Consider the following 12,719-nt stretch of genomic DNA (forward strand, 5'->3'; position numbering starts at 1 on the left):
CTTTGTGTCTAATCACATGTCTCTTGGGTTACTATTCTTCACAGCTCCTTGGTAGAACAGTAGATTCTCTTTATGGACTCTTTGAGTCTTTCTGAAGAAGCCTCTTGGTCATGTAACACTTGGATTAAATAAATAGTGCTTCTTCCTCCTTTTTTCTTCCTTCATTCTTTCTTCTTTTCCATTTCTTTCTTCCCTACCTCTTTCTCTCCCTCCTCCCTTCCTCCCTTTCTTCTTCCTCTCCTTCCCTCCCTCCCCCATACCTTCCTCCCTCCATCTTTCCCCCTTTTCCTTCCTTTCTTTTCTTCTTTGTATTGGAGATTGACCATAAGGCCTCATGCCAGCTAGGCAACCTATCCACCACTGAATTATAGCCTCAGACCTCTTTTACTTTTCATTTAAAGACAGGATTTTACTGAGTTGCTGTATTAACTCACTCTATAGTCAAGGGTGCCTATGAACTAGTGATCCTCCTGACTCAGGGTCTCCACTACCTGGATTACTGATTGCTCTACCAGACCTGGCTGTGATTAATATCTTTTTCCTTCTCAACTTTTCTCTCTTTACCCTTCCTCTCTTTTGCTACCTTTCCACTCACCTCTTCCTTCTCTTTAAAAAATTATTTTATTTTTTTTAAAAAAGTCAAAAACACATTTTATTTTAGGTATAGAATACAGTTTACCTATTAAAATAACACTACAGTAGGATAATTTGATACAGCTTTAAATGCAAGGGAAAAGGTATAAATCTCAGTTTCTAAATCCTTTTCCACCAGAACAAAATCACAATAACAAAAACAAAACCACCCGTCTCCCTCGACTTTTTCTAAATGGGCCAATGTAATAAATGTATTCAGTGAGTCATCATGTCTGGTTCCTATTGCACTAATGATCAATGGAATTAAAAAAAATCTCAGCTTTCACAATCACAAGATTAACAGGTCAGATTCCCTTGGAATGCAAAAATGCTACTTTAATATGCAGACAGTTAAATTCACATATCTACCTCCTTGGAGGTGTGGTGGGAGAGGGTGGGCAACAACTATGGGCACAGAAACTAGAAAAAAAGTTTTATGTCTTCTTTCAAGACTCTTCCTTCCTTCCTCATGACCTAACATTACCCTCTTTCCATCTCTTTTCTAAATGCTATACTTTACTCTCATTTACATATATGCAAGAATACTACAGTCTGGTATCCATAGATGAAAGAGAGCTTGCAGCACACAGCTCTCTCTCTCTCTCTCTCTCTCTCTCTCTCTCTCTCTCTCTCTCTCTCCTGGGCTTGAGACATCTCACTTAGTGTTATATATTTCAGGTCTATCTGTTGTTCTACAAATTTCATGATTCTATTTTTCTTTATAGCTGTATAATATTCCATTGGATATTGGGACAGAGGAATCCTTATTCACTGCTGGTGGGAGTGCAAGTTAATATTAGTCATGGAAATCAGTTTGGAGGTCCCTCAAAACATTAAAAATACCCTAGGACCTAGTTATGCCCCTCCTGGATGTTTACTCAAAGAACTCTACATCCTACCACAAAGATACCCAAGCATATTGTTTGCTCCTGCTCTATTCACAATAGCAAGGAAAAGGAAGGAGCTCAGATGTCCATCAAGAGAGAATGGACAATGAAAATATGGGACAAATACACAGGGGAGTATTATTCAGCTGTAAAGACAAACAAAATGTTTTAGAAGAAAGCTCTTGCTGCTCTGTGTGCAAGGCTAGTTTAGAACTCATGGTCCTGGTTTAGTCTCCCAAGTGTAGGCATTCTAGGCCTGTACCAACATTGCCCATGTAGTTGGCTGATATTGTCTCTTTTGCTCAACTCTCTCTCTCTTTTTTTTTTGAAATTTTATTTACTTATTTATTATTTATAAGTACACTATTATGGTCTTCAGGTACACCAGAAGAGGGAATCAGATCTCATTATAGATGGTTGTGAGCCACCATGTGGTTGCTGGGATTTGAACTCAGGACCTCTAGAAGAACAGTCAGTGCTCTTAACCACTGAGCCATCTCTCCAGCCCTGCTCAACTTTCTTTAATTATAGAAAGTAACCACGGCTTTCCGTCCTTCCAATACTAAGGTCTAGTTGCTCAACAATTTTTGATAGGTTTGTGTGTGTTCATGGAGTACTCCTCAAGGATTCAGGTTTTCCATATAGAGAATTGGGGTGATAAGCATTCAGCATACGCCATTTTCCCTCCTCAACTGTATTCCAGTGAGGACTTTCAGTTCACTTTGTAAATTACAAATTGTAAATTGCGGAGACTTAAGCTATTTGGAATGATACCTTAGGGCATTGTAGCACACAGTCATAGTCCCCCTTTCCCTCTGTTGCTCATGATTAGCAACTGAGGCCTTAGTGCTCTGACCAAGACAAGTCTCTCACTGGAGCTCTTGCTCTTTTCCCCAAAGATGAGATTGTGGTTTTGCTCTCAAGCTTTTCTTCAGGAGAGAGGCATAGAATTGGCTCACCATGTTGTGAGAATATGAAAGACAATCCAACAGATCAAGCACCAAAGAATCATAGCCACTTGGATGTTCTGGAGTTCATTTCTCTCTGCATGACATATTCTACTTTTGTCTTTTATTAAATTCAATACTGCAGACGAAACTGTTTGACTCTTGAAGGGATGAAGCCACCCATCCACAAGACCATGGAATAAACCACTTCCTCGTGAGTGAGTCTTGTCTAAGATAGACACTGGGTTGGTGCTGGGTATGTAGTTTGCACTTGAAATTCTGAAGAGAGTTGTCAATCAAGTCTTGAAGCTTCCCATTGACCCAGAGATGCTGTTAGCTTAAAGCTTTGTCTTCTAAGACAATGTTGACTAACAGCTTTTCTTTTATTTCTGTCTGTGCTGAAGATACAACAAATAAGCTTAATGCTCCACAAAATCTTCAAACATACCTTTTAGCTCAACACAATGCTAGTTATTTCAAGAGGCTGACAAAAGAGTTGTGGAAGTTTTTATACTTTTCACTCTGCCTGTCTGTATATATGTGGGTTTTTTTCCATATATAAAATCACCCAGTAACATTTAATCTTGGCTCGCACCAAGCCACATTAACTTTGTTTGCCTAGAACTGAGAGATCTGCCTCTAGCTCTTGTGGTCCCCTTTTCATCTCTCCAGTAAGTCTTCCAATTTAAATAAGAGATCAAGCGCATCCTCATCAGGGAGATTCATAGATATCATGCACTTTGGGGATTTGACCCCATGCCTAAACTGTGTTTGTTGATGGAAAAGGATGGCTTACTAAAGCTAACCATGTCTAACTGATCAATGACTGTTGGATGAGTGAATGAAAGGACTCTAGGAGAAGATAATTTGCAGAGATAGAATGTTCCAAGGTGCATAAATCATTTAGGTTGGCCTTGCTCAGCAGAGGTGTTGGGGAACCTCTCCTCTCTAGAGATAAGAGAAATCTAGAGATTTTCCTTTACATTACCCACAGGATGGATACTTGTGGGGTGTAGGTGGGGCTTCCTCTGGTTACCACGTGACCTGTAGGACCACAGGTTGGAAGCCAGCTTTTCAATGACCCCATAGCCCCAAGTTCCTTCTCCTCACCTCCCAACCCTACCTCATTTCTTGAGTAAACTTGGCATTTTAGATTTAGAGCAAAGATTAAAAGATAGTACAGAATTCTGGTGGGTCTCGACCAAGCTTTCTTAACATTAATGTCTCACATTGCAGTGGAACTCTGGCCCTGTTTTATTTTATTTGGATTTTATTTTATTTTTATTTTTTGAGGCAAATTTTTTACTCCATTGCCCAGGCTAATCTGGAACTGACTCACTTTATAGCCCAGGCTACCTTAGAACTCACAGTCCTCTTGCTTTTGGCTCCGAAAGGCAGGGATTAAAGACATGAGTCAGTAAACCTAGGGCAGATCGCATTTTAAAAATTTGTTGTCTTGTTTATGCCTAAGAGGCTGTTTTCTTATGAGTCCAGCAATGCTCAGAAAAATAAGAAGCTTAGTATTTTGACAATTGTTTAGTTGGTGGTGGATATTGCCCCATTCATCTTCAAAGAAGGTAAACATGCTATTTGAACTTAACTCTCAAGTCAAAATGTGCAGGGGGTGACATAAATCTCTTTCCTGATGTGTGTGAGTAGGGATTAAGACCACATTAGTCATCACTCACATCTCCCATTTTATATGTAGGGCAACAGCTATGAATTCAATTACAACTTGAAAAACTTGGGTTTTCTTCTGTGTGATTCTTGCCTTTTTTATATTGTCTGTCTTCTATTGAAGGTCTTGTTTGATAGTCTGTATAGAGAAGACTATCGGTGAAATTAGATAGGATGCTAAGAAAGGAAAACAGAGAGCAAATAAAGACTAGTAATGTTGAATTAACGAACCTCTTAAGACTGCCTTGGAGAAAAAAACGATACACATGGGTAAAGCTTAAGGTAGTGTTTCCAGCATGGTTATTGAAGATAACTTTGATTGGGCTAAAAAGGTAGTTAATAGTTCAGATCACTCACTGCTCTTGTAGAGAATGTGCGTTCAGGTCTCAGCACCTATGTGGTCACTCACCCCAGTCTGTAAGTCTATCACTCTATTTATAGGGGATTCATTGCCCTCTTTTAACTGCTGAAGATATTAGGCACCTATGTGGCACACTTATGAAAATCAGGTAAAAATACTTAAAGCACATAAAGTTTAAAAAAAAGATTATTTTTGTTTGCAGTTAAGGTCTCTTTTTGGGTTCCGAAGTATTGATAGCAGATGTGAAAAGAATGTTGTGATAGATTTATTTGGCTAACAAAGCAATGGTATTAATTAAGAAGGAGTGAACCATGAAAGTCTTCCTTGCTACCCATAGATTCTTGAATGATTATTCACTTATCTTTTTCTTCTTGAAGTGGTGGAAATAGAGCGAGATCACAGGGGCAGCTGGGTAACTATCAGAGATACCTTGAAACAAAGACAAAAAGTCCTGGATCAAATGTGGGTCCTGAACAATGTCCAACTTTGAGTTTGTTGTGACTCAGATAGAAACTGAATGGCAGAGTCAATTACTTTAAATGCACCTCGTGGAGGTGCATGGTCCCTCCTCTTTCTCCCCTTCCTTCCTTCTACTCCTCTGCCCACCCTCAGATGACCTTATTTATTTGTCAAGGGAAATCTATAGATTAAAGAAGATAACTGCTAAGAAGGAAAAATGGAATTATGGATATCCGGTAGACTCGGGTTTTCTCCATAAACCTTTGACTGCAGTTAATAATAAGATTGTTTCTTCTAATCTCAGGTAGGAGGATTAAGTCACTAGAAATAGTGTATGAGCACTAGCCATTCGGTCTCTCTAAAAACCTTGACTTAGAGAAGAGAGGAGCCAGTGTATACATGCTTCCCAGAGAAGGACAAAACAGAAGGCTCGTTTCATAATTCCCTTCAAGGAGTTTTCATCAGGGAAGAGAGTTTGATGGATCATTTTCTTTTCTTATAATGAACTCACCACACAGACCTTATAAAATGATCCATGAGAAAACAGAAGTTGATAGGTACTCAGCCTTCCAGCACAAACACAAAATGAGATCTAGTTAGACATTAACATATGAATTGGAGTCATCTCAAATGGGGAGGGGGTATAACATATCTATGGTCCATTCAAATCCTAAAGGACCTGATCGGTCTTTCCTGGTTTGAAATGGAGTCTACTTTGAGTCAGTTTCTTCAGAGTCAGTGCTGCTACGTAAGTCTGACTCTCTCCAGTAATTCTTGTTCAAACTTCCATGATCCTCTGCAATCACCATCCACCCCCCGCTGTGCAGTTGGTGCTGGCTACTCCATCTGGGCCACTGTCATCATCCCACTGTGCTTTGAATACTGGTGCTACTGGTTAGGCTGGGACAGAACTCATGTGTCATAATATAGCGAAGACTCACGTCTCAGCTTGTTAGGTGGTAGGTAGTGGGGTTGCCTAACACGGCAGCTCAGTTCAAAGTGAAGGCGAGAGGGAGTGGAGATCATAGATCATAGATCACAGAAGCAGAAATGTCAGAGTTCCTTCAGTGGCGGAGGGAACTTGCAGGCACATGAATTATCCATGGAACTCACCAACATGTGCGCAGCAAAAGAAAGCCGGCGGAGCAATCAGAGGAATCCTTCCAACTAATAAGAAGCTTATAACTCTTTGGCAATTTGTTTAACTTGGGAGTTATTGCAAAGACAGAATGGTATTGAGCCCCGGGGATATTGGCATCAACACGGGGAGTCTTCCACTGTTAGGACCAAGCTTTGCCAATGGGACTTTTTTTTTTTTTTTAAATTCAGGTGTTCAATGTTGAGTTTTATTGGCAAGGCCAAGAGTTCTGGAAAATATAACATTAATCACATCGGTCTATGAGGTTAACGAGGCTGGTGGCTGTATAAATTCCCCTCATGCAAATATGAATCACTAAAGTCATTCAGTCTGGAGGACAGAACTCTTTCGTTCCCTCACTGTGACTCTGAGATTCCACCAGGTCCTCGGAGCCATATCAAATGTCAGCAGGCAGGCAGGTCTGGCTGCCATTCTGTTAGTTTGTGTCTTAAATTTTCCATGTTAGTTAATATTTTATTTTATTTGAGGTAGAGACTCACCATATAGCCTAGGCTATGTTGAACTTGCCATCTTCCTGCCTCAGTCTCCCAAGTGCTGTTAATTGTTAGTCACAACACCTGCCTTTTGGTTTAGTTCTGAGAATTATCCTATTATGCACTTAACTCATGACTCTGAAATCCTGTTTCAAACGGAAGGTAGGGACAGATGTCGCCTGCCAGGACCGATTGAAAGTGCAGTTAGCTTTCCTTGTTTTTTAGAACATCTTACTGAGTTCCATTTATACATAGCGTTTCCTGAAAATGCAAGATGGGGACAGAGATTCTGTAGAAGAAAATGTTGCCTGCTTGTGTCTCCTGTCATAAAACTTACAGTACAGTTCTTGGACATTGACAAGAGTTACAGTTGATTATTATTCAATTCCCAAGACCAGGAAACATATACAGTGACAAGAGTTATACTTTAGGGAAAAAAAGTCAGAATAGTTTGTTTATAAATCCGAAGGGCTGGATGGAAGCAAATGACAGTGGCCTAGCAATGGCTCCTCTCTAGTTACTGAACACAAGCCCTTGAAGCTCCTTACTCTCTCCTCTCCCACCATAAGGAGCTGCTGGCCAGCTCCCAGTGATTCTGCCTCCATGCTTTGACCTCTCCTACCTCTCCCCCTCAACCCCACTCTTACATATGGTGAATTTGAGTGTCTGAGTATGTACACCCTTATATGCACATGTGATCAAAAGTATACACTGGGTGTCTTCATCTACTGCTCTCCACTTGAATTTTTAAGACATGGTTTTCCTATCAAACTCAGCTCCCACCTTTTGGCTAGACAGGTTGGCTGTGAGCTGTGAGAATCCTCCCATCTCCACCTCCCACTGCTGGGTTATAGGGCATGGCTTTACATCATGATTTTTATGTAAGTGTTGGAGATCTCCCCAGTGCTTTTTCTCTCCTCTCATTTTGGCTCTTGCACCAGAAGATGTTTTTCCCTCTTCAGTCCTTCCTATTTCTTCTTCTCCTTCTCCTTCTCCTTCTCCTTCTCCTTCTCCTTCTCCTCCTCCTCCTCCTCCTCTTCCTCTTCCTCTTCCTCATCCTCCTCCTCCTCTTCCTCTTCCTCTTCCTCATCCTCTTCTTCCTCTTCCTCTTCCTCCTCACTTGAGACATTGCCTCTTTATGTGACTGTGGCTGTCCTGGAACTCACTAGGTAGATCATACTCTCCTGGAAATCAAGAGATTCTCCTGTTTCTGTCTCTTAGATACTGGAATTAAAAGTATGCACCACGAACCAGGCAAAACCATTTATTATTGTGGCATCTGTATCATTACCAAAACATTCAGGTCAAAGATTCCCCTTCTCTCCTACCCTTCCCTGCTCAAAATCACTTTCTATACTTCTTCCTGAGAGTCAAGGTTGTCTTCAAACAAGGCTTCTCATAATACATTTTGAGTTAGGCACACATTTCCCAGCACAGTATCAAGTAAGGCTGCACAGGGGTCAGAAGAGTAGACTCTGGGATTAGAAATACCTGGCTAAAGTATCAGCTGAGTGTGTTAAACTTTAGATTTCTAAGATGAAATACAGGAATAGCACTCCTAGCCATCTGAGCACTCAATAGCACTCTTGGTAGCCATATAAGATTAGACCGGGCATGTAGGAGGCCATGTGGTGACTAATGCTTAAGGTATTACTGCCAATAATTATTAATACTTTTTGAAGCAGGCGTCTGATATTGTTTATGATCTCCTGAAATGCTTTTTTACCCCCATCCTTGTTTAAGATGTTTGCTTTCCATAGAATGTTCTTTCTTCTTATCCCTCTGCCCTCTGATAATCTCCAACTAGATAAATTATCAAACCTGTTTCAGTGGCTTCAGAAGACAGGTGTTTTCCCTTCTTTAGTTAACTCCTTGCTTCCCCCATCCCTCTTCTTTTTCCTCCTGCTCTTCCACAGAGTTTCCTGTAGCCTAGACTGGCCTCACACCCACTATGTAGCTAGAGATGGCCTTAAACACTTACCTCTCCCACCTCACATCCCTGGGCTCATAGATGTGCACTAACAACTTGAGCTTTCTAGCCTTCTTTTGTACTCCACACTGTGCCTTGGTCTGCATTTAATGCGCCATAACTCTGCCTCTGCTGTATCCCAATCTCCTTTTCTCGATAGCAAACAGAGTATTTTCACTTTTAGCTTAGCATCCGGTCTGGTAGAGGACTACCTTGTTTGAGAGAGTGTCTTGTTATGTGGTGAAGGATGACTTGGACTCTTAAATACCCCTGCCTCAGCCTTCTTAGTGCTGGGATCGCAGGTGAACACCACCACGCTCCACTGTCACAAAGCTTTAAAAGTTGGCTCATTGTTAACTTGCTGGGTTTGTAAATTACCACTCTCTCCCGACCACCAGTCTTCTTGGTGTGAAATGTCCCTGATCTTTATGATTGATCTATGAAGTCATGAATTTTCAGAGCTGTAAAAAAGCTGGAAGAGACTTGAGACTTACTTGTTTCAGGTTCTTTACCTCACCGAGGACCAAACAGGCTGTTCTGGGTTACTTAAGTTATATTTAGTGGTTTGCTTACAGTATTGTACATCAAACCAAGACCCTCAATCATACCAGGCAAGAGATCTATCACTGACCTGCATGGTATGTACCATGAGCTCCATGCTAGGTACCATAGTTTTTTGTTGTTGTTGTTGTTTGTTTGTTTTTTAAACATTCCATAAAAGATGGGCATAGCAGTACACATATATAGTTCCTTCTACTTGGAAAACTGAGGTTAGAAGAATAACTTGAGCTAAAGCATTTAAGGCCAACTTGAGCAACACAGACAGACCCCCACCAACAGGAGAAGGGGGAGGAGGAGAAGGGAAACAAAAGGAAGAAAGAAAAGAAGGAAAAAAAAGAAGGGAAGGGGGAAAGGGATGGAATATTTTCTAAAACTCACCATAGATAGTCATGTCATTAGATTGCTGCTTCTATAAACATTCATTGCATTTCCAAAGACACCAGGCCTATCTGGGTTCCAAAGAGTTTTAAGCTCTTTGAAGAAGGGAGTGACTTGCTTGCTCCCTACCACTAAAACTATCACAACAACCAGCATGCATAATATTGTACATTAATATTGACTAAACAGAGTGGATTGTGAAGAAATTAAATGATTGGGTTGTTTTATTGCATCTTCCAAACCCTAAGCCTGCAATCTATTCATGACATCCAATTAGCTTTGCCTCACCAAATGTCTACAGTCTTCATTCTAGACAGGTAAGAAAATCGTAGCTTATATCTGATCACTTAAGATCCAGTGTCGACTCTTACAAACAGAACAAGGAAGCGTTTTGAGCAAAAGAAATCTCTTTACCTCTGGCAGGAAGAAAAATTAAAAGGAAATATATTTATATTGAGGACAGAGTTTGGTAGCAAAAGCCACATGAGACATGTATACAGGTGCCCTAACAGTTTTCCTTCCGAAATATCAGTTCAGTGGTATGGGGAGGTGGGGGGAAGCTTGATTCTTTTTCTTAATTCAAAGGCAGTGGTTACGATCACTCGCAGGGTTAATGAAGGCTGTTGAAACTGAATTTCCGTTGGTGGTTAATTCACTGCCTTCCCCAGGTTCCTTTTAGACACCTGTCTGACATAGTATGCCCCTAGTATTTGCAAATTCATTACTATCTAGGAGGAACCATCTCCTTAGAGAAACACAGGTACGTTTCAAAAGGAACAGATTCTTGGTCTCTGGCTTTAGAGTCTTGTGGCATTTCAAATGTATGTATGTGTGTGAGCCATGCCTGCCTGGGAACACAATTTGTTGAATGAATAAATTCACAGTGCTCAGAGATATGGGAAATCAAGGAAGCGGATGCAGTCAGGTGCTATGGCAGTTTCTCCTGCATGTGAGTAATCCGTGGATTTTCCTTAGGACTTCACCTTTATGAAGTCATGACATTCTTGCTAGCAGAAATGTTGCCCTAAACCTCAAGGCTAGGTGACTTTAGAAGCGGTACTCAGGAGGCCCAACATCAGGCAGAAGGATTTTGTTTGTGCTCTGTCACTTGTTCCCAAGTGACAGTTCCTTCCAATTTCACAAGCTTTCAGTGGGACTAAATGATTGGTAGGGGTCCCATACTAGTCTTAAGATATAATAGATTTTAGAGGCAAGAAAAATATCTAGATTTAAATCATTGCATTTTGATGAAGGCGAGACTTTCAGGGAATGTGCTAGGCTAGTGGCAATGTAACTGGGGCAGGTAAGTGTGGCAAAGCTCATTGCTACCCTTTCCTTTAAAGCCTCCTCTCTCCTACCCCTTATCAATCCACCCAGGCCTTTTTTTTTTGTCACCTCTTACAAAGACCCTTCTTGTCTTCCTATGTTAACTATGACAACCAGATCCCAACTCCTCTTACCAATACCTTCCAATGACACTTAATCCAATGTTTGGAGTTCTATAGAGAATGGAAGTCAGGGACACGGACATGATTTTATGCTGACGGGAATCACCTCTTCAGAAACTGGTAATTTCCCAGCCTTCTTGTGGGGAAAGCCTTCTTCTTCTTAGTCTCAAGCCAGATCCTTGGTTTCTATTCTGCTTGATCTGCCATAGGGTGGGGGAGCAGTGCTGCTTCTGGGTTATAATACATTCACAGACAACCCATACTCCACAAACCATCAGTCCTTCATACTCACAGGGTCTGAGAGAACTCACTCATGGTTGCTACAGACAGTGAGTGGTGAAGGGATCCTGAGCTTCAAAAGAGCAGCCACAGTGAAGACAGCACGTTCACTTCCAGGGAGAGCATTTTAGATATTTTGTGGTCTTAGCCTAAGTGTGCATTTGAGGAAGCCCAGTGTGGAAAGGAATCTGGGAAGGAATCCTGACGGTGTACCAAGAGAGGATCCATTCATAAGTCAGACATGACTACCCACATCTTTGAGCCCTCTGGAGACATTTTCAGATGAGGAATTGGACAAGAGTCAGCACTAAGTCACAGCAGTTTATCAGACAATGCAAAAATCTCCAATTCCTAACCCCATGGTTTCGGCCTTTAAATAGGAACTAAGATCTGTTGGGTAGTCAGGAAAGAATTTCACTGGCAAGTCCCTATTACTCATTGTCCTGGACTAAGATACAAATAAATACTGTAAGGCCTTTCTGTAAGGAAGGAAACATGTTCCTCCAGTGCTGCTTTTGAAGGACTTCATTTTCTATCTCTAGAAGCACTGCTCTCAATCAGGATTCCTCCTCCTCTTCCTCCCTCCCTCCCTCTGCCCTCCTCTCTCCTTCTCTGCCTCTTCCTCCTCCTGTCTTCCTCCTCTAGTTATGGAGCCCAGCTGGCCTCCAACTCAATCTTCCTGCTTCAGCTTCCTAAGTGTATTCCCTGTTGGATAGTATCCTTCTAATGCCAGGTTTTAGATTTATCTTTATCCAGTGTCCTAGCATAAGATGTTAATATAGTCATTGTCAAAAGAAATAACTTTTAGTACATTTCATTGTTAGGCTCCTACTTTTCAAGAATTTATTATTACAGTTACCATTCTTGTTTTTGTTGTCATTATTATTAGTTGCTCTTCCTACTGACAATTGCCAGTACCATAGTGTCTTCTCTGAACATTCTTATATTCTAGTGTCTTCTGCTGCTTCCGGTCCATCTATCATAGGCAGCTATTGTTACACACTTGAACTGGTAGGAGACTATTCTACCAATGAATAGTGTCTAGGTTATGTAATCAAACCTATACACTTCGAGCTTGGGTGGTCTGAATATTTATCTCTCTAAAAATGCTACACTTAACTTTATTGCAAAGAACCAATTTCTAAAGTATATAACTTTGCTTTCTCTATACACAAATAACGTTTACTCTCCCTGCACATAGCACTATGATTATTATCTTTAAGCGCAGGGATTATGTCTAAATCTCTACTTCTTTTGACTCCATTTTCATTGCATTAATAGAAATGAATTGTGTACCACAACATTATAATATGGAAATGATAACAGGAATGTTGGGTCCATGGGCTGTGCTTTGCACTTAGTATTTAGGTTAAGCCACTACCCTGAAAGGTGAAAGGCAAAGATGATTCTCACCTTAGGCAAAAAGGTCATAGCTCAGGAAGGTTGTCATTGCTCAAGACTCATGGGAGAATGCCCATGAGACCTCAG

The 12,719-nt window shown here is 40.9% G+C and overlaps 1 long non-coding RNA gene across 2 annotated transcripts in view; it reads left to right on the forward strand.

The window, feature by feature from the left end:
• The first annotated feature begins 10,303 nt into the window (after window positions 1-10,303).
• Window positions 10,304-12,719, forward strand: part of LOC148000279 (uncharacterized) — a 72,621-nt gene continuing 70,205 nt past the window's right edge. For both annotated transcript variants that reach the window (XR_015641853.1, XR_015641854.1), the window contains exon 1: window positions 10,304-10,453. This is a non-coding gene — a long non-coding RNA (uncharacterized LOC148000279). The remainder of the gene's footprint in view (window positions 10,454-12,719) is intronic.

Source organism: Rattus norvegicus, chromosome 17 (genome assembly GCF_021556685.1).
Source record: "Rattus norvegicus strain SHRSP/BbbUtx chromosome 17, alternate assembly SHRSP_T2T, whole genome shotgun sequence".
NCBI lineage: Eukaryota > Metazoa > Chordata > Mammalia > Rodentia > Muridae > Rattus > Rattus norvegicus.